This window comes from Choloepus didactylus, chromosome 4, assembly GCF_015220235.1.
Source record: "Choloepus didactylus isolate mChoDid1 chromosome 4, mChoDid1.pri, whole genome shotgun sequence".
Taxonomy (NCBI): Eukaryota; Metazoa; Chordata; class Mammalia; order Pilosa; family Megalonychidae; genus Choloepus; species Choloepus didactylus.
In genome coordinates, this window is record NC_051310.1 from 78985032 (window position 1) to 79007113 (window position 22082).

Consider the following 22082-nt stretch of genomic DNA (forward strand, 5'->3'; position numbering starts at 1 on the left):
ACAAGGAAAAAGAAACTACAATAATCTATCTGCTATGACCCCTCAAGTGACAGATTTTTGTCACCTGTCCCCTGATCTTTTCATAAGTTGTCCATCAATTCTTGTCTAATTCCACTTGCATTCCCTGGACACAGATGGACTAGGTGGCAAGAACTGCATCTCCATGTTACCTAGGTCACTTTCTGGAAGACAGCAATCTGATGTAGAGATAAACTAATCAAATCTAACTACGTAGGATTCAAACATTTTCTTCCTATAAAAGATACCCTTGCGTTTTGTTCATGAAAAAAGAAAAATCATGAATCAAAAAACAGTCTTCAAAGTTATATAATTAAATATGTATTTTCCAGTAAAATGTTATTTAATTCTAGAACATATTGTGATGGCCAGGTTCTCTTAGAAAAATCTATGAGGCAGAAATTTATATGTAAAATATTAATGATATGGTAAATAAAAATTTCAGTTAAGAAGTAGTTGCCAACAAAAAGTATAAAAAGTAACATTTCAGGTAAGCTACATCAATGAATTTCTAAAAACATTTAATACAAATTGACAGTATACATGGTTATATGATTTTATCCATTTAAAGAAAATGAGGATGTCATATCTGTCTTAGTCATAACTAAAGAAAAATATACAGTATTTACTATGTGACTTAAAAAAAATAATTAAGGCAAGCCAATTTAATGAAGTATTTTGCTGCCATCTACTGGTAAGTCATGACCATGAGCTACAAGTGGTTCCTGATAGGTGATGCTCAGACCTCAAGTCAGTCAGATCTGTTTCAGATCTCTCCCTCATCTAAAGCCGAGTAATAAAGGCAGGCACAAAATCTAAAAGATTCCCTCCTATTCAAATGAAACAGTGAATCCTGCCAAGAAGACCACTTCTAATATCTGACCAATTCATTGTTTCCACACATTGCCTCTAAATCTGTTAGTGAAATTCAAGAAAACCTTCTTTCCACTCCCCCCAGTTCTTTGATCCACCGGGGTGCTATTAAAGGTGTCAGCCAACATCCCTATTTGCATCTTATACTCATCTCTACTTGGCAGTGAAATGAAAATCATGTTATATGAAATTGCACTTCCATCTTTGGTTTCCCACTTTAGGTCTTACTTCAGTTCTACCTACATTTTGGTGCTACACTGACTTAGGTAAAACACAGCTTGTCAAACACAGCAATGGCCTCTTTAGTCTCAGTAAAAAACATTTAAAAATGCATTAACTGAGCAAACGCTGGGGACATCGCATACAATGAAGAGTTGCAGGGTTACAGGGCATAAAATATATATAGCTACTGTCCTCAAGAAATTGACAACAAAATGGGAGATAAAGGCAAATCAAGATTCTGACAAAAATTAATTTAAGAATTATTCTTAAGATAATGCAGTAAGATAAGAAAAAATCCAATTTTTAATAAAAGAAACTACAACACACCTAGTTATAAATTCAGTGAGAAATGTGCAAGACACACATATGAAGAATTCATTGACTGAACTCAACTCATTTTATCCATGTTTGCTCAAATGTTTTCTTCTGAAAGCTCCACCAACCCCATTCCTTTGTCCCCTTAGCAAGCATTTCTCACCCACCCCCACCCCGGGTACAAGGTATAACTACCACAACTACCATGATATAGAACACTTCCATCACCTCAAGAAGTCCCTTTGTGGCTCTTTACAGTGAATACTCTGCCCTGATTATAGGTCCCAGATAACCACTGATCCACTTTCTGTCACTGACGTTTTGCCTTGCCTAGCATTTTACATAACTGGAACCCTCTGATATATAGACTTCTGTGGTTTTGAAATTCATCCATATTGTTGGGTGCATCAATAGTACATTCCTGTTTATTGAATAGTGCTTCTTAATACAGATACATGTTTTACCCACTCATCAACTGATGGACATTTTGAGCTAATTGCCAGTTTGAGGCTATGATGAATAATGCTACTATGAACATTGGTGTAGAAGTCTGTGTGTGGACATGTTTTCATTTCACTTGGGTATATACCTGGGAGAAAACTGCTGGGTTATATGTTAAGACCCAGCTATTTAGAAGAAACTGCCAAAATGTTTTCCTAAGTAGCTATGCTGTTTTACATTTCCACCAGCAATATATGAAGACTTCCAGCTATTCCACATCTTCATCAATATCTGGCATCATCAGTAGTTCTAATTTTACTAATTCTAGTAACTGTGAAGTAGTAGCTGATTGTGGCTTTAACTTTCTCAGAAGAGAGAAATGTTAGGCTTATTTGTATGAGGTGTGAAGTGTCTGTTCAAACCTTACCTGTTTTTCTTGGGTTGTTTGTCTCCTAATTATTGAGTTATAAGAATTTTTTGAACATTGTGGATATAAGCCCTTTGTCAGATGTGTTTTGCAGATACTTTCTCCTAGTCTCTGACTTGCCTTTTTTTGTTTTCTAAACTGTGTCTCTTGGTGAGCAAGTTCTAAATTTTGATGAACTCCATTAGCATTTTGTTCTTTTATGGTTTTCTCTTTTTGTGTTCTGTTTAAGAAATCTTTGCTCAAAAACAATGACACAAACATTTTCTATGTTTTCTTTTAGATGTTTTACTCATTTATTAAGATTAATGGTCCATTGTTAATTTTTTGTGTACAATGTGAAGCAAGCTCAGGGTTCATTATTTTCCATGTAGATATCTAATTGTCCCAGAACATTTGGTGAAAAGACTTAACACTTCCCCAGTGGCTGACTGTTCCAACATGGAACATCTCTTCATTTATTTAGGTCTTCTTAAATTTCCCTCAGCAATATTTTGTAAGTGTGCTGGTTTGAATGTATTGTGTCCCCCGGGACGCCATTATCTTTGGTGTAATCTTGTGTGGGCATAAATAACAATAATCGTACACAAACTCTTTGAGTGTTTCCGTGGAGATGCACTCCACCCAACTGTGGGTGATGACTCTGACTGGATAATTTCCATGGAGGTGTTACCCCACCCATTCAGGGTGGGTCTGAATTGAATCACTGGAGCCATATGGATGAGTTGACAAACAGAAGAAACTCAGTGCAGCTGGGAGTGACATTTTGAAGAGGAGCTACAGCCAAGAGGGACACTTTGGGGAATACACGGAAGCTGAGTGAGTAGCTGCAGATGAGAGACAGTTCGAAGATGGCTGTGGAGGGCAGACTCTTGCTCCGGAGAAGCTAAGAGAGGACAAACACCCCAAGGGCAACTAAGAGTGACATTTTTGAGGAACTGCAGCCTAGAGAGGAACGTCCTGGGAGAGGGCCATTTTGAAACTGGAACTTTGGAGCAGATGCCAGCCACGTGCCTTCCCAGCTAACAGAGGTTTTCAAGACGCCATCAGCCAACCTTCAGTGAAGGTACCCTGTTGTTGATGCGATACCTTGGACACTTTATGGCCTTAAGACTGTAACCGTGTAAGCAAATAAACCCTCCTTATAAAAGCCAATCCATTTCTGGTGTTTTGCATTCCGGCAGCATTAGCAAACTAGAACAGTAAGTTTCAGGGTTCAGGTCATGCACACGTTTCGTTAAGTTTATTCTGAAGATTTTAATTTCTGTTGCTATTATAATAATTCATTTTTCTAAAAAAATTTCCAATTATTCATTGCTGGTATAGAGAAATTAAACTGATTTTTGTATATGGACCCATGTAGCTTGGACTTTTATAGCACACATTTTTGTAGATTTCTTATTTTCTACGTACACAATTAATAAAGACTGTTTTAATTCTTCTTTTCAATCCATATGCCTTTTATTTATTGTCCTTCCTGACTCCACTGGCTAGTACTTACAGTAGAATATTAAATAAAAGTGGTAAAAGCATATATCCTGGTCTTGTTCCTGTTCTTAGGGAAAAGACATTCAATCATTCACCACTGAGTATAATGTATGCTGTAGTTTTTCATAGATGCCCTCTCTTAGGTTTTGAAAGTTACATTTTACTTCTGGTTTGCTGAGAATCTTTATAATAAATGGTGTTTAACTTTGTCATATGCATCTTCTGCATCTATTGAAATAATTATTTAATATTAATCCTTTATTTTTTGGATATTAAACAAGTTTCTGGAATAAACACATTTGATTTTGATGTAATACATGTTTTATATATTGAGGATTGGATTTGCTAATATTTTAAATATTTTTATACCTACTATTATGAAGGATATTGGTCTGTGGTTTTCTTTTCTTGTTATGTCTTAGTTTGGTTTTTCTATCAGGGCAATACTAACACAAAAGTGTTTCTGCCTGTATTTTTCAAAGAGTTTGTGTACGATTATTATTATTTATGCTTTTAATATTTGAAATAACTCACCGATGGAACCATCTGAACTAAAGTTTTCTTATAGTGGACACTTTCAATTATGAATTAAATCTCTTAAATAGATATAGAGTGTTCCAGTTTGCTAAATATGCCATTATGCAAAATACCAGAAATGGATTGACTTTTATTAGGTTACAAATTTCTAGTTCTAAGGCCAAAAAGTGTCCAAACTAAAGCATCAACAAGAGCACACCTTCACTGAAGAAAGGCCGATGATGTCTGGAATACCTCTGTCAGCTGGGAAGGCACATGGCAGGCATCTTCCAGTCCTTTGCTCTCAGGTTGCATTTCAAAACGGCTTTCTCCAAAACATCTCTGGGCTTCTGTCTCTGTTACCTTCTCTCAGTTTTCTGCTTGGTTCTCCTAGGGTGTTTCTCTTTACTCAGATACTTATCTGGGAGTCCTCTCTTAGCCTCTCTGAGGCAAACTCTGGGCTTCATCTCTTAGCTTAGAATCTCCAAATGTTCTTCAGTCTGCATCTTCCAGCGTCTCCAAGCATCTGGGTGTGTGTCAGCTCTAAGCTTCTCCTGGGGGCAAACTCTGGATTACATATCTTCCCTTCACTCTAAAATCTCTCTCTTAGTTTCTCTGAGCTGCTTGTTTCTGTGAGCTCTCTTAAAGGACTCTAGTGATCTAAATAAGACTCACCCAGAATGGGTGGGGTCACATGTCCATGGAAATAATTCAATCAAAGGTCTCACCCACAGCAGGGTGAATCTTATCAAAAGGTTCCACCCATCAAGATTGGATTTAAAGATCATGTCTCTTCTGGGGTTCATAACAGTATCAAACTGGCACACAGGGCTATTAAATTTTTCTGTTTTCCTTCTCAGTATGGTAGATTGAACTGTGTAGCTGGATTTAGACATGTTCTTAATCTGCATTCCTGTGGGTATGAACCCACTGAAAATAGGATCTCTTGAAGATGTTATTTTAGTTAACATGTGGCCCAAATGAGGATAGGCCCTGAGGTGGACTATTGGAGTCCTGTGTAAGCAGAAGAAATTCAGACACAGTGAGAGAAATCCATGACAGGGAGCCAGAACCAGAAGACAACAGAACCTGAAAGTGAAAGGAAAGGACACCGCCATGTAATGACGGGAAGCACAGATGCAAGACAAGGAACCCCACGAAATGCCAGCACCAGAACGTTACAGACTTTAAGCAGAAAGCATTGCCTTGCTCTGGCCTTGATTTTGGACGTCTCTTAGCCTCAAAAATCGAGCCAATAAATTCCCATTGTTTAAACAACCCATTGTGTGGTATTTATCACAGCAGCCTGGCAAAGTAAGACAATTAGTCTTGGCAATTTGTGTCTTTCAAAAAATCTGTCCATTTCATTTAAATGACATAAAGATGTTCATATATCCCTTATTATTATTTTAATATCTGAAGGAAATATAGGGACATCCTGTTTCTTTTTTCATTCTTGATGTTGATAATTGTGTCTTTTCTCTGGTTTTCTTCATCAGTCTAGCAAGAGATTTATCGATTATATGGACCTTCACTTTGAATGACAGTTTTGCTAGGTTTAGAATTCTTAGTTGACCAGTTTGTTTTTTTGTTTGTTTGTTTTTCCTTCCCTTTAGCAACTGGAATATGCCAACCCACTACCTTCTGACCTCTGTTGTTTCTGAGAAATCCACTGTTAATCTTACTGAGGATCCCTTGTACATCATGACTCACTCTGTCTATGATGTGCGTAAGTGAATTTATGCAGGTGGAGTTCATTGTGATCATCAACTATATTTAGTTTTCAGTCATTATTTCTCCAAATATTTTTTTCTGCCCCTTTGTCTCCTCTCTTTTCAGGATTTCCATTATGCATGTATTGTTGATTGATGGTGTCCCACAGGTTTCCGATATTCTTCGTTTTTCTTTATCCTTTTTTCTTTCTGTTCCACAGACTGGATAATCTCTGTTGATCTATTTTAAAATTTTCTGATTCATCCTTCTACCAGCTAAAATCTGCTACTGAACCCCTCTGATAAATTCTGCATTTCAGATACTGTAATTTTCAAGTCCAGAATTTCAATTTGTTGTTTCTTTCTTTTTATTTTTAAAATTTCTATTCCTTTACTGACATTCTCTCTTTGGTGATTCTACTGTCATGCTTTCTTTTGATTTTTTTGAACATTGCTTCTGTAATTATTTAAACATATTTATAATAACTGTTCTAAACTCTTTATTAAGTCCAACATCTGGGTCTCCTCAAAAAGTTTCTATTGAAAATTTTTTTCCCTATATGTAAACTACACTTTTTCTTTGCTTGCTTTATAATTTTTTATCAAAAACTGGAGATTTTACATAGTATATTGTGGAAACTCTGAATTTTGATCCCTATCCCTCCTCCCAACCCTTTGGGTAGCTGCTAAAACTATCTGTTGGTTTTGTAAATTGCCTAGACTAATTCTATAGCATATGTCTCCCCTGCAGTGTCCAGTCATTTTTGTCTCTGCTCAGCTGTTGTTATTATTAAAGCCTGGCTTCTTACAGGTTCCTTGTGGTCAACATGACACATGTTTGGTTTATAGGTTGTGCTTAAAGCATCTTGAGCCAGTAAGGCTAACACCCTTAAAGAAAATACTGTGTCTTTTGTATACCCAGATATTTACCATTTCTAATAATGTTAGCCAGGGTTCTGTAGGGAAACAGAACTGACAGCAGATATATGTATATAACACATATACATATATATATTATGCAAAGTAAATATTATGAGATTTTTATAAGAATTGTCTCATATGACTGTGAGGAGGGGCAAGTCCCAATTCCATAAGGCAGGCCACAAGCTGGGAACTCCAATGAAGGTTTTAGATAAATTCCCAAGGAGAAGCTAGGTGACTGAAGCAGAGATGGAAAGTCTCTCTTCTAACTGCTGAAGCCATCACTTCTCCTTTTAAAGCCTTCAACTGATTGGATGAGATGTCTTCCCTTGTTGAAGGCAATCTCTCCTCAGTTGATTGTGGATATAATCAACTTACTGATGATTTAAATCCATGAAATAACCCCACAGTAACAACCAGGTCAGTGCTTGCTTGACCAAACTGGACACAATAACCTGGGCAAGTTGACACATGAACTTAATTATCACAGTCCACCTTTTGTCAACTTGGCACCTATGAATATCTCCTAAAGCATACTTCATCTCTAAACAAAAACAAACATATTCATATTTTTGGGTAGTAACACTCAGTTGTATTGTGTACAGTCAGAAATGCACTAACTTTTCCTCAGAAGAGAGTGCGAGTTCTTGGGTAACAGTCACTCTTAAACTTGATGTCCTATACTTAAATACTATATTTAGTACAAATTATGTCATATGATAAGGGGATAAGATGGGAAGGAAAACAAAGATTTTTGCTTTATACATACATACATATATATATGTGTGTGTGTATATATATATATATGCATACTCGTAACAAAACAAGAGATATTCATAACCAATACAGTCCTCGTTTCTGTAACTGATCACAGTTGTAGCTGTTATTTATAACTACCTTCTTCCACTACCCATTCCATATTCCCTTTACTCTCAGCAAGTACCTCAGCTAACCATGGTTCTTCACCTGATGAGGTGACCCAAACCTTCATTCCTGAAGTTTCTGGGCCATCAGTCCTGCCTGGATTGGGTTGTTGCAGTTTTCCATCGACTTTAATCACAGAGAACGGTAGTACTAAGGATGCCCAACGGGATCTCCTGTATTCCAAGCAAACTCTTCTTTACCTCTACTGTGTAGTAGCAGTCCTTTTCCCCCTTAATTGTCAGAATGAATCACCCCAGCCAGTACAGTAATTCCCTTCTTTGATGATTCAGAGGCATGAGGAGTCCAAAGTGGCCATGAGGAAGTTTTAACTTCCAGTTCAAAGGAATCAGTCTCCTGGTAGAAGCATTCCTCCTTTTGTAACTAAGATCTACATACTGGCAGAGCTTAAAGTTGCAGAGACAGAAAGCAAAAATTTTTCTAGTGGATCAGTAGGAGCAGTAGTGAGTGGTGCCACTCCCATTTCCACCCCTTGATTCCTAGACCTGTGAATCCTGGCTATGGAGAAACAGCACCAGAGTGGGTGCTGATTCAGGGCATACACTGTCTCCTGGAAAACACTGCCACAGCCCTGCAAAGTACTGTCACCTAGTTGGCACTGTAATTAAGTCTTCAAAAGGCCAGTTAACTGTTCTATCAATCCAGCTGCTTCAGGATGATGGAGAACATGGTAAGATCAGTGAATTCCATGAGCATGCACTCATTCTTGCTCTCCGTTTGCTGTGAAGGTTCCTTGATAAGAAGCAATGCTATGTGGAATACCATGATGGTGGATAAGGCATTTGGTAAGTCCATAGATGACAGTTTGGGCAGAAACATTGTGTGCGGGGAAGACAAACCCGTATCTGAAGCATATGTCTAAACAAAATGCTGCACATTCCGTGATGGAAGTGGTCCAATGTAATCAAGCTACCACCAGGTAGGAGGTTGATCACCTCGGAAAATATCAGGGACTAAGTGTTGGTCTCTGCGGCTGGTAGGTTGGGCACTGAGCAGTGGCTGTGGCCAGGTCGGGCTTGGTGAGTGGAAGTCTGTGTTGCTGAGCCCAAGAATAACCTCCATCCCTACAAGTATGGCCACTTTGTGAGCCCACTGGGCAATGACAGGAGTGGCTGGGGAAAGAACCCAACTAATATCCACAGAACAGGTCATCTGATCCACTTATTAAAATCTCCCTCTGTTGAAGTCACCCTCTAGTGAACATTCATGTGGGACACAATTATCTTTATGTTTTTGCCCAGAGAGGTCTAACCACATACCTCTTTCCCAGACCTCTTTGTCACCAATTTTCCAATCATGTTCCTTCCAAGTCCCTGACCATCCAGCCAAACTAATGGCGACAGCCCATGAATCAATATACAAACGAATCTCCAGCTGTTTCTCCTTCCAAGCAAAATAAACAACAAGGTACACTGCTCAAAGTTCTGCCCACTGCAAGGATTTCCCTTCACCACCATTCTTCAGGGATTTCTCAGAAAGGGGCTACAGTGCTCCATCTGTCCACTTTCAGATGGTACCTGCACATCGTGCAGAACCATATGCAATCCAGGCCCAAGTTTTCTCTTCCTCAGTCAACTGATTCTAAGGAACACTCCATGAGGCCATAGCTATGGGCTGGGAAAGAGAAGGTAATGTGGCAGGAGTGGAAGCCTTGGACAATTAGGTCACTTTCTCATATAACTTACTTGTGCCTTCAGGACCTGCTGGAGCCCTGCCTCATATGTACCACTTCCATTTGATTATGGAGTGATGCTGTGGACACGCAACTTTATGTCTTGGTGGACTAGACAACACCTAGTTCATGAGAGGCAACTGAGGTCTCATAGTAACCTGGCTGCCCATGGTTAAGCGTTTGGTCTCAACTAAGGTCCAGTATCAGGCCAAAAGCTGTTTCTTCAAAGAAGAGTACATATCTGCAGAGGATGGCAATACTTTGCACCAAAATCCCCTCTGACACATAAATGACTTACCAGTAAGTCTAGAGTAGTTGCTACTTCCTGCTCCCTAAATCCAGTCAACATGATATCACCAGTATAATGGGCCAGTGATGTCTTATGGAAGGGAGAGATGATCAAAGTCTCTGAAGCTTAGATTATGACATAGGGCTGCAGAGTTGATATACTCCTGAGTTAGGACAGTGAAGGTATATTGCTGGCTTTGCCAGCTGGAAGCAAACTGTTTCTGGTGGTCTTTACTAACAGCAATTGAGTAAAAAGCATTTGCTAGATATATAGCTGCATACCAGGTACCAGGGCATGTACTGATTTGCTCAAGCAACAATACCACATCTGGAACAGCAGCTGCAATTGCAACTGGAGTCACCACCTGCTTAAGTTTACAATAATCCAATGTTATCCTCCAAGATCCATCTGGCCAAATAGGAGAGCTGAGTGGGGATGTGGTGTGAATCACCACCCTTTATCCTTCAAATTCCTGATGGTGGCACTAATCTCTGCAACCCCTCCGGGAATCCAAGTATTGCTTTTAATTTACTATTTTTCTAGAGGTAGGGGCAGTTCTAGTGGCTTCCACTTGGCCTTTCCTACCAATTAAACCATCACTCCATAAGTCAGGGAACCAATGTGGGGATTCTGCCAGTTGCTGAGTATGTCTATTCCAAGCATGCATTTCAGAACTGGGGAAATAACCACAGAATGGGTCCAGGAATCCACTGTGAGACGGACCTGAGCTAAAACTACAGCGATCACCTGACCTCCATAAGCCCCTACTGTGACTGGTGGACCAGAGTGATGTTTTGGGTCCCTGAAATAAATGTCATTTCTGAGACAGTGCCTAATAATTTCCAAGATGTCTAATCATTTCCTTTTTCCCCAATGCACAGTTACCCTGGTGAAAGGCCCTAGATCCCTTTGGGGAAGGCTGGGAGGAAGAGTACCAGTACAAATTTTTGGCTGTATAGCAGGATCCTTCCCCAAGGGACCCAGCCCTCCCTTAAAAGGGCTCTGGGTCTGTAAACAGTCTCAAGTCTGAGAGTTTCACTTTTGTTCACTTGACATAGAACTCTTCCACTTATACAGATCAAGCAAGAATTTGGTAGACTGCCCATCTATTTTACTTTGAGGTACCCCATGATCTACTTAGCCAGCACCACAGATCTCTGCGAGTTAGACTATTTTGATTGCTGTCCATTATGGTAGCCATGCCCACCTTGTACTGGTGATTAAACGCTGCCACATGGCCTCTGCCAACCCAAGATCTGATGCCTATTGTGTTTAAGGATCCAAGTTCAGTGACAGCAGTTCCCACAGAAATATATGACCTACAGAGAAGAGTGACCACAGAGCTCTTCAGGGTTGATAGAATCTGTCTCAGAGTCCTGGTGAATTTATTTATTCCTCAGAGTCCTGGTGAAAGGTGTATCCTCTAGACATTCTTGGGTTGGGTGAGCAAGTCTTATATGAAAAACCTACTCAAACATTCCAATCTCTCTCAACTTTTGGATCCCCTCATTTATATTAAACCAGGCAGTTCTGGCTTTTCAACCTCAGACAATACAGGCCACCTTTTGGTCCATGTTTTAGTCAACCATGGGAACAAACTGTCAGAGCCCTTTCTAACCCCTCAAGCTACAACATTATATCCAGAATCTCTGCTTAGTGGGCCCATATCAATAAACTCAGCTTGATCTGACTTTATTTTCCTTTATCCATTATCTCACACCCTTAATATCCATTCCCACACATACTCCCCTTGATTTCTGTTTGTATCAACTGGAAAAATTATGCAGTTCTTTTGGAGTACAGTGTACTCCCTCATGGGTCACACTTTGTACCTCACCTTTTGGGGGCTGTTGGGACTTCAGTCCTGGAAGAAAAGAGGGGTGGTGGGGTTGGGTGAAGAGAAGATTTAGAAGTGTCTTGCATGCCAACTACCTAAGGGCTTCCAGTGCAGTTTTGTCTGGTGAAATAGGATTTCTCTCTCCAGACAGAGGAATGAGGACTGATTGCTCAGGGGAGGTATTACAGGTTTAACAGGCACAGCAGAGCTAATCTTTTGATAGCAGATTCCTCATGGTAGAATGGAGGTCAAGGCTGGTTCCTTAGGGCAGACCAGTACAGGTTTGTCTGGCAAAGACTCAGCAAAATCTAGAGTTTCAAAGTGGCTACCGCCATCATTATCAAACTAAATGTCCCTATTCCAATTTTCAGGATCCCATTCTTTTCCAATCAATGCCCTTACTTTAACAGCAGACACCTCGCCAGGTTGGGAATTTAATTAACATTGTAATTCAGCCACTGGCAAAATAAGATTCTGGGTCTGGTTTTCAGAAAACTCAAGTCTGCAGCTACAAGAAATAAGACTTTCTTTCAAGACACACATAGAAACTTTCACATCCTTCATGTGGTGCTTAAGTTGGAAATTGGAAGTCTTGAGCTCATCCCTTTCTTTTACAACTGTATCCAGCATATTTAGGAACAAGCAAACAAGATCATTATACTACACAAAACTCTGTTAAGGTTTCAAAAACACTCTCACCGAAACCCTTGCCTCTTATAAGCATCTGAGTAGTTGTATCCAGTGGCGATATTTTGCATATACTGTTAAGTGCAGTCTTAACTGTTGGAAATAGAATTTCTTTGAATCTAATCAAATTAGAGAACCAATTTCAAAACCCTAGAAGCAATTCAGAAATCTCAGCCTTAGGATTGTTTCTAAAGAACCATTCCCAGTACCACAGCTGTATTACTCAGGGTTCTCTAGGGAAAACAGAACCAACAAGAGGTATCAGTAAACATTTTAAGATTTTTATAATAATTGTCTCACACAACTGTAGGGATGGGCAAGTTCAAATTCCATAGGGCAGGCTGCAAGCCGGGAACTCTGAGGAAGGTTTTTGATGAATTCCCCAGAAGAAGCTGGGTGGCTAAAGTAGAGATGGAAATTTTCTCTTCTGGTGGCTGAAATCATCACTTCTCCTTTTAAGGTGTTCAACTGACTGGATGAGACTTCTCTCACTGTTGAAAGCAATCGTTTCAGTTGCTCAGCCATAGATGTAATCAACTTAATGACGATTTAAATCCATCAAATGTCCTCACAGTAACAATAAGGCCAGTGCTTACTTGACCAAACAACTGGGCACCATAACCTGGCCAAGCTGACACATGTAAGTAACCATTACTAACGCTCTTCATTCCTTTCTGAGTGTCCAAGTTTCCATATGTTATCATTTTCCACCAGCCTGAAGAACTAACTTCCTTCGGCATTTCTTATAGTTCAGGTCTGCTTATGATAAACTCTTGGTTTCCTTTTATCTGAAAATGCCTTATTTTGCCTTCATTCTTGAAGCACATTTCCACTAAATATAGAATCCCAAGTTAACCTTTTCTTTTTTTCCCCTTCTTTCCCCACTTTGAAGATGATGTTCCACTCTTTTCTGGATTCCATAGTTTCTAATGAGAAGACAGTTAACTGAATTGGTGTCTCCCTTGAATATAATCATTATTCTCTATTTTAAAGATCTGTTCTCTGTCTTTGGCTTTCAACAGTTTGACTAAGAGGTGCCCAGGCTTTATGTTTATCCAGCTTGGGATTTATTGAGCAGCTTAAATGTGTAAACTTAGGCCACCATCAAATTTCCTCCAAATATTTTTTTCTGCCCTATTTCTCTCTCTCCTCTCCTCGTGGAACTCCAATTATATACGTTAGACCATTTGATATTATCTAATAGACCCTAGAGGCTCTGTCATTATAAAAATCTCCCCACCCCCACTGTTCTTTAGATTGGATAATTTCTATCAAATTATCCTGAAGTTTACTGTCTCTTTCATCTGTCATCTCCATTCTGCCTCTGAGTGTGTCAAATTATTATTTTTTTTAAATTTCAGATCTCCTACTTTTCTGTCCTAGAATTTCCATCTTGCTCCTTTTTATCATTTCAATATCTGATATTTCCTAGCTTCTCAGTCATTGTGAACACATTTTCTTTTACATCATTAAGGATATATGTAACAGCTGCTTTATGCCACTTTGCGGCTGCTCTATGGTGTTTTAGGGTCAGCCAGATGGAAAAGACAGAATTCGGGATACCCTCTTTGACTATTCCCTTCTGGTTAACTTCCCTCCTGTGCCAGTCTGAAAGTATTATGTCCCCCAAAAGCCATTATCTTTGATGTAATCTTGTGTGGGCAGACGTTATCAGTTTTGATTAGATTTCTTTGAGTGTTTCTTTGGAGATGCACCCCACCCAGCTGTGAGTGATGACACTGTTGGAGATTTCCATGGAGGCATGCCACACCCATTTAGGTTGGGCCTTGATCAGTGTAGCCATATAAATGAGCTGATGGGCAGAGGGAACTCAGTGCAGCTGTGAGTGATGTTCTGAAGAGGAGCTACAGTCAAGAGGGACACTTTGAAGAATGCACGGAAGCTGAGAGAGTAACTGTAGATGAGAGAGAGTATAAAGACGGCCGTTGGAAGCAGACTCTTGCTCTGAAGAAGCTGAGAGAGGACAAATACCCCAAGTGCAACTAAGAGTGACATTTTTGAGGAACTGCAGCCTAGAGAGGAACACCCTGGGAGAAAGCCATTTTGAAACTGGAACTTTGGAGCAGACACCAGCCACATGCCTTCCCCAGCTAACAGAGGTTTTCCGGACACCATTGGCCATCCTCAAGTGAAGGTATCTGATTGCTGATGTGTTACCTTGGACACTTTATGGCCTTCAGACTGTAACTGTGTAGCCAAATAAACCCCCTTTTATAAAAGCCAGTCCATCTCTGGTGTTTTGCATTCCAGCAGCATTAGCAAACTAGAACACCTCCAATGCAGCTGTGGCTGCCAATGGCTCAGGCTTCTAGGGATTCTCCAGGCCAGAATGACCATAGTTTCCACTGGTTCCTACCCGCCTCTGCCTGACATGACACCAACTGCTCCTGCCTACAAGTTAAAAGCAGTTAAAACAGGGCATTCACTCTATGTAACTCCTCTCCTTAGACTGTGGGCCCCTGAATAGAATTTGCCCTCTTCTATTCATTCTTCAGTACTTTAAGATAGCTGGTTGCAGTATTAAATTATCCTTGAGAGAGTAGATCCAGTTGCCACTAACAAAAGAATAAGTCCCAGCTTTATTTTTACTTATATAATTAGCACATTTCCTACCAGATATATCTATCTGTTTTTCCATTTTTAAAATCCATCTCCTCTCACTAGGGAGATGGATTTAAAAAGCTTTCTGACAGCAGGGATCTGTGAATTTTGTCCAATGCTATACCATCTACCTCCTAGAATGGTAGCTTACAGATGATAGATGCTCCATAAATATCTGTGAAATAAATGTTCTTGAGATCAAAAGGTCTGAATAAATGGAGATATTTAATACATTCCTGGATGAGTAAACTCAATTTTTCCTAACTCTGTAAAATCATATAATCCAAACAAAATCCTAGAAGGATTTTTGTGCTAACCCCAAAATATATCTGAATGAAAAAAAGTACACGACTAGCCAAGAACATGTTGTATAAAGGCAGAAAAATAAGGGGGACTTACCTAGGAGATAGCAATACTTATTTTAAAGTAAGACTAAATAAGAGAGTTGGCACAGCAAGAGACAAATAGACCAGTGAAACAGAATAAAGACTCCAGAATTAGATCCATGTAGCTAAAATAGTACCTGTAGCATGATAAATGACAAATAAGCACCTACTGAATAAACAAAGGAATTAATATGTGGGAATTTTACAGAAAGGAAGAATATACTTTTCAAGCATTCATACACACATATATACAAAAAAGAACCCAGATTAGTAGACTGAATATTTAAAAAATAAAATTGAGGAAATACGAAAGGAAAATACAGTTAAGAATGTCTATAATCTTGGAATGAGAAAGGCCTTCCTAAGGTATTTCCATATGTGATCAACTGGAAGGATGTCTATAACGTACAGTTGAGTAGAATAAAGCAAGCTGCAGAATAAAGACTGTTTTTGAGGAAACAAACATTGATTTGTGCCATAGAGAAAGGCCTGGAGTATATGCCCTTTCAGATTTTTCTCTATGGTACAAACAAAAATGCAAACTGCCAAAGGGGAAAAGGGAAGGAGGGTGATTTACACTTTTTAATGAACATAATTATGTAAGAATTATTTCCAGAAAATAAATACATTTATTTTGTACTTAACAAAATTAGAAATGCAAAAATAATCAAGCTTGTTATCATGCATGGTAACTCTGTCATCAGGCAGAGTGATATGGAAATTGGGCCTGAATTATTGATTTGTTTGTTTTACAGTTCTTATAAAAGTCAAGGCAATTTGATAGTGGGAATTGCCCATGTATAAGCACTGTACCTTAGTTTGCTTCATATGTGATTACTCTTTTTAAAAGTTTTGGGAAGTACCAAATGCCATTAACTAAGTAAAAATGCTCTCAGGAGCTACTTGGAGGTTTCAAAAGTACTTACGTATTAGGTCATAAGTACTATTATAGGAAAGAAAAGCAAAAGTGACTCAGAAAAAAAAATGTAGACAAACACCTAAAACTTTGTTAACCAGTGAGCAGAAAATAAGGAGTCGGAAAGTCATAGGCTATTCTTTCCAAACAGGCACCCCACTACAAAAATAATACTCTTTCATTAATGAAAAAGTGAAATTTTAGAAAAGCTGCAAGGAAAAAAACCCACACACAGCACTGCCTAATAACAACTGTCAGCACTGATGACTTTCAGCTTTTCTTCTATACATTTTTTAGAAATTATATATAACTGTAATCATACTCTGATTTACTTAACCTTTTCTCTATATTTGGGGATTGAGAATGTCTTCATTTTTTAAATTATATATGAGGAGTAAAAATTCTATACAGAAAGTATTTCCTGCATTTAAGATTCTTTCCTTCGGAGAGATTAATAGAAGTGGAAATTATCGGGGAAAAGGATCTACCATTTTAAAGACTCTAAAACATACTACCAAACTGCTTTCCAAAAGTGCTCTCACAAATTCCCACCCTCAAATTACCTTCGTCACATTTAAGGGTGTTATTTCCAAAATATTTGATTTCTGAAAAGCTAAAAATAGTTTATCACTATTCTATCTTGGATGTTTTTGATTACTCTCTTATCTCTTTTACCTATGTCCATGTGCTCCACCTAGAGGATTTTATCCACTTTATCAAAATGAGAACTGAGATGCTTTTGTCAGGCTCCTATAGGAATTTCCGGGACAGACAGCCTGGAGAGCTCTGAGAACTGCACTTCAGGTCAATTTGCAGATTAATGGAATCTGAAGATAAAGGAATGCACCAAGATAATGGTCTCCTTATCTTCTTTTCTTGAAAAGTTCAACATGGTCTTGGAATTTTTAGAAAGATTCAAAATGGGAAAATAATGAGTTTCTTATAATTCCCACTGTCATAATACTCTTCCTCCATTAACTACAATAGTGCACTGCTATGGTCAGAAACATGACTAGGATTTGTACACAGCTATGAATATTGGAAACATGAATCCTATTTGTGTTTTAAAAAACTAAAATACTTTTGGACACTACAAAACCCTAGAAGTTTTCATCCTTTAGAAATAGGATGTTTGAAAATAAAGCAGCCTAACATCATCAGTCAGCGATGACCAGCAGAACTTTCTGCACTGATGGGAGTGTTTTGCATCTGTTATCCAATACGTAGCTGATAGTCATGTGTGGCTTGTGTGACTGAAGAACTGAACTTTTTATTTAACTTCATTTTAATTTCAATTTAAATAGCCACACCTGCCCAGGTTTAGATTAAACCAGAGAGTGTCTTACTTTTTTTTTTTTTTTTTCCTCCCCTAAATAAACACAGTACCAGTTATCCAACTCAAACTTGCTCATCTTGGAGAAACTGGGTTCCCCACAGCAGTAGCTAGTATGGCTTTGCAGAGCTCTCCCATCAGGTTCTCCTGTGTAACCATTATTATCACCACTCACCATACTGCAAGGTCACAGGCAGGCTCTCAGCTCTTAGTTTCATTATGATGGCCTACCCGTGGCATGACTATGCAGGTGAATATATCTGACAGCCGCTAAATCTGGCCCTTTCATATATTTGAAATAACTTCTAGTTCTTCTAGTTCACTGAATGGCCTGTATTAAACAACTGTCTCATTTTTTAAAATTGCATCTGGTTAACCTTCCCCTAGAAACTTGCTTCCCTCCTAATATTTACCATTTCAGTAAATGGCAGCTCTTTTCTTCCTGATTCTCAGGTCAAAAATCTCAAGAGTTATTCTTGATTTCCTTTACTCCCATCTCACAGCCAATCCATCAGCAAATCCTGTTGGCTCCACTTTCAAAATATACCCAGAATCTAACTGCACACCCTCCCGCCCCCTACCCGACCCCCTTGCCCCCATCCCCACTGCCATCATCTAGACCAAGCCACCATCATCTTTTGCTGGAACTATTCTGAAGCTTTCTAAAGGTCTTCCTATTTTTCCTTTGTTCCCCTACAATCTCTTTTCCACAGGAGACCCAACATGAGCTTTTTTAAAGTTCATATCATTCTTTGGTTGTAAGGCATTCAATGGCTTCCCATTCTCACTCAAAACAAAGTCTAAAGTCATTTGCTGAGCATTCAAGGACCTAATAACACGCTGTCTCTTGAACCCCACTTTCCCCTCACCCCATCATTCTGCTTGAGCTGCACTGTCTTCCTTGCTCTTTGTCCAAAACCCAAAGCACCATCTCCTCCTAGGGCCTTTGCAGCACTTGCTGACCCCTTTACCTCTAACACCTTTCTCCCAGATACTCATGGCTTCTTGGTCTCCATTTCTTTCAGGCCAGGGCTCGGATGTCACATTCAACATCTTCCCTGAACACCTTATTTAAAAGAGCAGCCTGTACCTGTTTATCCCCTGTGCTGGTTTGAATGTATTATGTCCCCCAGAAAACGCCATATTCTTTGGGCAGACGTTTTGGATCTGATTAGATTTGCATGGAAATACGCCCCACCCAACTGTAGGAGATAACTCTGATGAGATATTTCCCTGGAGGCATGGCCCCACCCATTCAGGGTGGGCCTTGATCAGTGGAGCCATATAAATGAGCTGACGGGCAGAGGGAACTCAGTGCAGCTGTGAGTGACATTTTGAAGAGAAGCTACAGCCAAGAGGGATACTTGGAGCTGCAGATGAGAGACAGTTTGAAGACAGCTGCTAAAAGCAGACTCTTGCTCCAGAGAAGGTGAGAGAGGACAAATATCTCAAGTGCAAATAAGAGTGACATTTTTGAGGAACTGCAACCTAGAGAGGAATGTCCTGGGAGAAAGCCATTTTGAAACCAGAACTTTGGAGCACATGCCAGCCACGTGCCTTCCCAGCTAACAGAGGTTTTCCGGACACCGTTGGCCATCCTCCAGTGAAGGTACCCGATTGCTGATGTGTTACCTTGGACACTTTATGGCCTTAAGACTGTAACTGTAACCAAATAAACCCTCTTTTATAAAAGCCAATCCATCTCTGGTGTTTTGCATTCCAGCAGCATTAGCAAACTAGAACATCCCCTTTCTCTGCTTCATTTTCTACATGGTGCTTATTACAACCAAATCTTGTGCATTTATTTATCATCTGTCTCTCCCCAGTAGGAGTGGAAGTGCCATGACAGCAGGGACTTTATTTTGTTACCGCGTTCTCCGCCCTCAGAACAGTGCCTGGCACATCCATACTAGGCATACAGTCAAGAGGCATTCACCACGGGGTGTAGAGAAAGAAACAAGACCACAGTCCTCACCAGGCATCAGCCCCCCTACCTGCTCTTCTTGCCTTAGGTTTTGGACTCTTCCAGTACAGTCACACGCTAGAACGAGTGAACTTCCTAAAACACAAGGCCGTTTTCTCTAACCCTCTCTTACTAATGCTTCACCAGCTTAGCACTGTTCCTAGAATAAATCACTGGATGTGCTCCAAACTCACTGAGCTCTTTTGAGTTTCTAAAACTAATCATGCTCCCTCTCTCTTATAACCTTTCACAATCAGTATCCTATTTGCCTGTAATAATTCCACAACTCCATCTTTCCAGCTCTCCAGCCCTGCCTCTTGCCGTTCAAGATCTCAATTCAAAGCTTGCTTTCTCTAGGAAGGCTTCCTTGCTGACCATCTCCACCCCTTGCCAGCAGATAGTGAGAGGGGTCCTTATGAAACCTGGTACCTGTCTCACTCGTTTGGAATTACCCTGTTTCTGACAGGCAAAACAGAATCACAGTTAAGAAACGGGTTTGGATCCCAGGTCCACTATTTACAAAGTGAATGGCCTTGGGCTAAAAATCACTTAAATTATACTGCGCCTCGGTTTTCTCAGTTGGGAACTGGCAAAAATAACAATCTGTGCCTACTCTCACAGAGTTACTATGAGGAATTAGGTATATATTAAATACTTCAAAAACTTTGGCTGTAAATCAATCTACCCACTAGACTGTGAAGTGCCAAGGGGCTGGCACCATGTTAGTTTGTTAGTTTGCTCATTTCTGTATCTCAGTGGCTAGAACAGACCCTGGCATATATTAAGTGCTCAATAAATATCTGCTGGATAAAGATATGAATAAATGACTTATAGAAGACCAAGTGGCTACCTCATCTATTTCTATGAATTCTCTTTCCTTGTATTTTTTATCGCTCTCTCTCTCTCATACATTCACGCAAACACATACACACAGACATAGAAAGAGAGAAAAAGTGCACCGTTGTTTCTTGGGTGATTTCACTCACTCCTCTATTTGGACCTTTGTCTTCATTTCAGTTTACTGTCAGTCACAAATAAGTTTATGAACAGAAGCAGCCAGTCTCACTGGGAGTTTACAAGCTCTTAAAGAAACTAGGTGATTTTACAAAAAGAGCAGATGTTAGGAATTCAGGCACCTTTTAAATCCCACCATAGGGCTGACTCACTTTTAATCATTATTTTATAAAAGAAAGGTGCAGTCTCCTCTGCGAGACTGGGGAGCAATTATCATGTAAGTCCTTCTTCTCTCACTCTTTCACTCACTCCCTGGGAACAAAAACAAACATAGGCTCCACCCTCATGACACTTCAGACTAACTGGAGATAAAGATACTAAACTGAAAAGTAACAAGAAAATTCACTATGCTTGTGAAAGGTGCAACAATAAGATACAGGGACACCAATATTATCAAACAGAGGAATGTGCCCTAGTCTGGGTGGTAAGAGAAGATTTCTCTAAGGAAAGGTAAGTGAGCTGGGAGGGAAGAGTAGCCATGGACAAGGCGCAAAGGCCAAGGTGCAAAGGCCAAGGCAAAGGGGTCGGGGGAGGGGTGAGCACGAGGGGACCCAGGCAGGTCCTGGGCAAAAGCTCCTGAGTTCAGACAGTCGGAAGGAATACCGTTGGAGGAGGCAGGGGGGCTACAGCTCCAAGATCTTCAAAGTGGGAAAGGTAAGAGGAGCCAGACTGCAGGGCCTTGTAGATGGCATTAAGGACTTTGAATTTTTTCTTGAGAAAAACGGGAAGCCGTCAGTGGATTTTTAAAAGGAAATATTTCAACTCTCATATTAAAAAGATGACATGATTTGGAGACTGGCTTGGAGGGGGTTCAGACTGGATGCAGGCATGCAGGAGACTCCTGCAATCAGTCAGGTGAGGGGTGATGTCACCTTGCACAAGGCAGGAGCAGGGTCTCCAACTTAAAGACAAGATTTTACAACTACAGTATTTAGGAACTGGAATAACAAGACTTAGCAATGGATCTTATAGGAGGTGAGGGAGCAGGTGTCAAGGATGGTTTCTAGATTTCTAACATGGCAATCAGAGACAGTGGAGCCATTAACTCCACAGTGGGTGCTGTGCTTATGATGTCCATGAGCTATCAGAGTGAAGAGTAGAAGAGACAGCTGGATGCACAGGTCTAGACATCAGAAGGCAGCTCTGGGGCTGGATACTTAATGAGGCTAATCATCACACATGGCCATGGGATAGGGGGAGAAGGCAGTTTTCTGTCCTGCTAACTTTTTCAGCTTGACTCAGAATGTGTTAGGAAAAATACTCCCTGAAACTTATTCAGCAAGGGTAAGGGGAGTAGGTAAAAGGTACTACACAAGAAGAAACGCAGGACTTCTCCGGAATGTTATAAATTGTTGTTTTAAAAATGTATATGGATAGTGGTGAAAGTTATGCAACATTGTTAATGTACTTAATGTCATAGAATTGTACATACAAAAATGGTTAAAATGGTTTTTATATTATGTATACTGTGCCACAATTTTTTAAAAATTT

General features: G+C 39.7%; 1 protein-coding gene across 1 annotated transcript in view; it reads right to left on the minus strand.

Moving 5' to 3' along the window:
• The window catches only part of ASB7 (ankyrin repeat and SOCS box containing 7), a 53755-nt gene that overhangs the window by 18951 nt on the left and 12722 nt on the right, over positions 1–22082 (minus strand). The gene's annotated exons all lie outside the window — the stretch shown is intronic.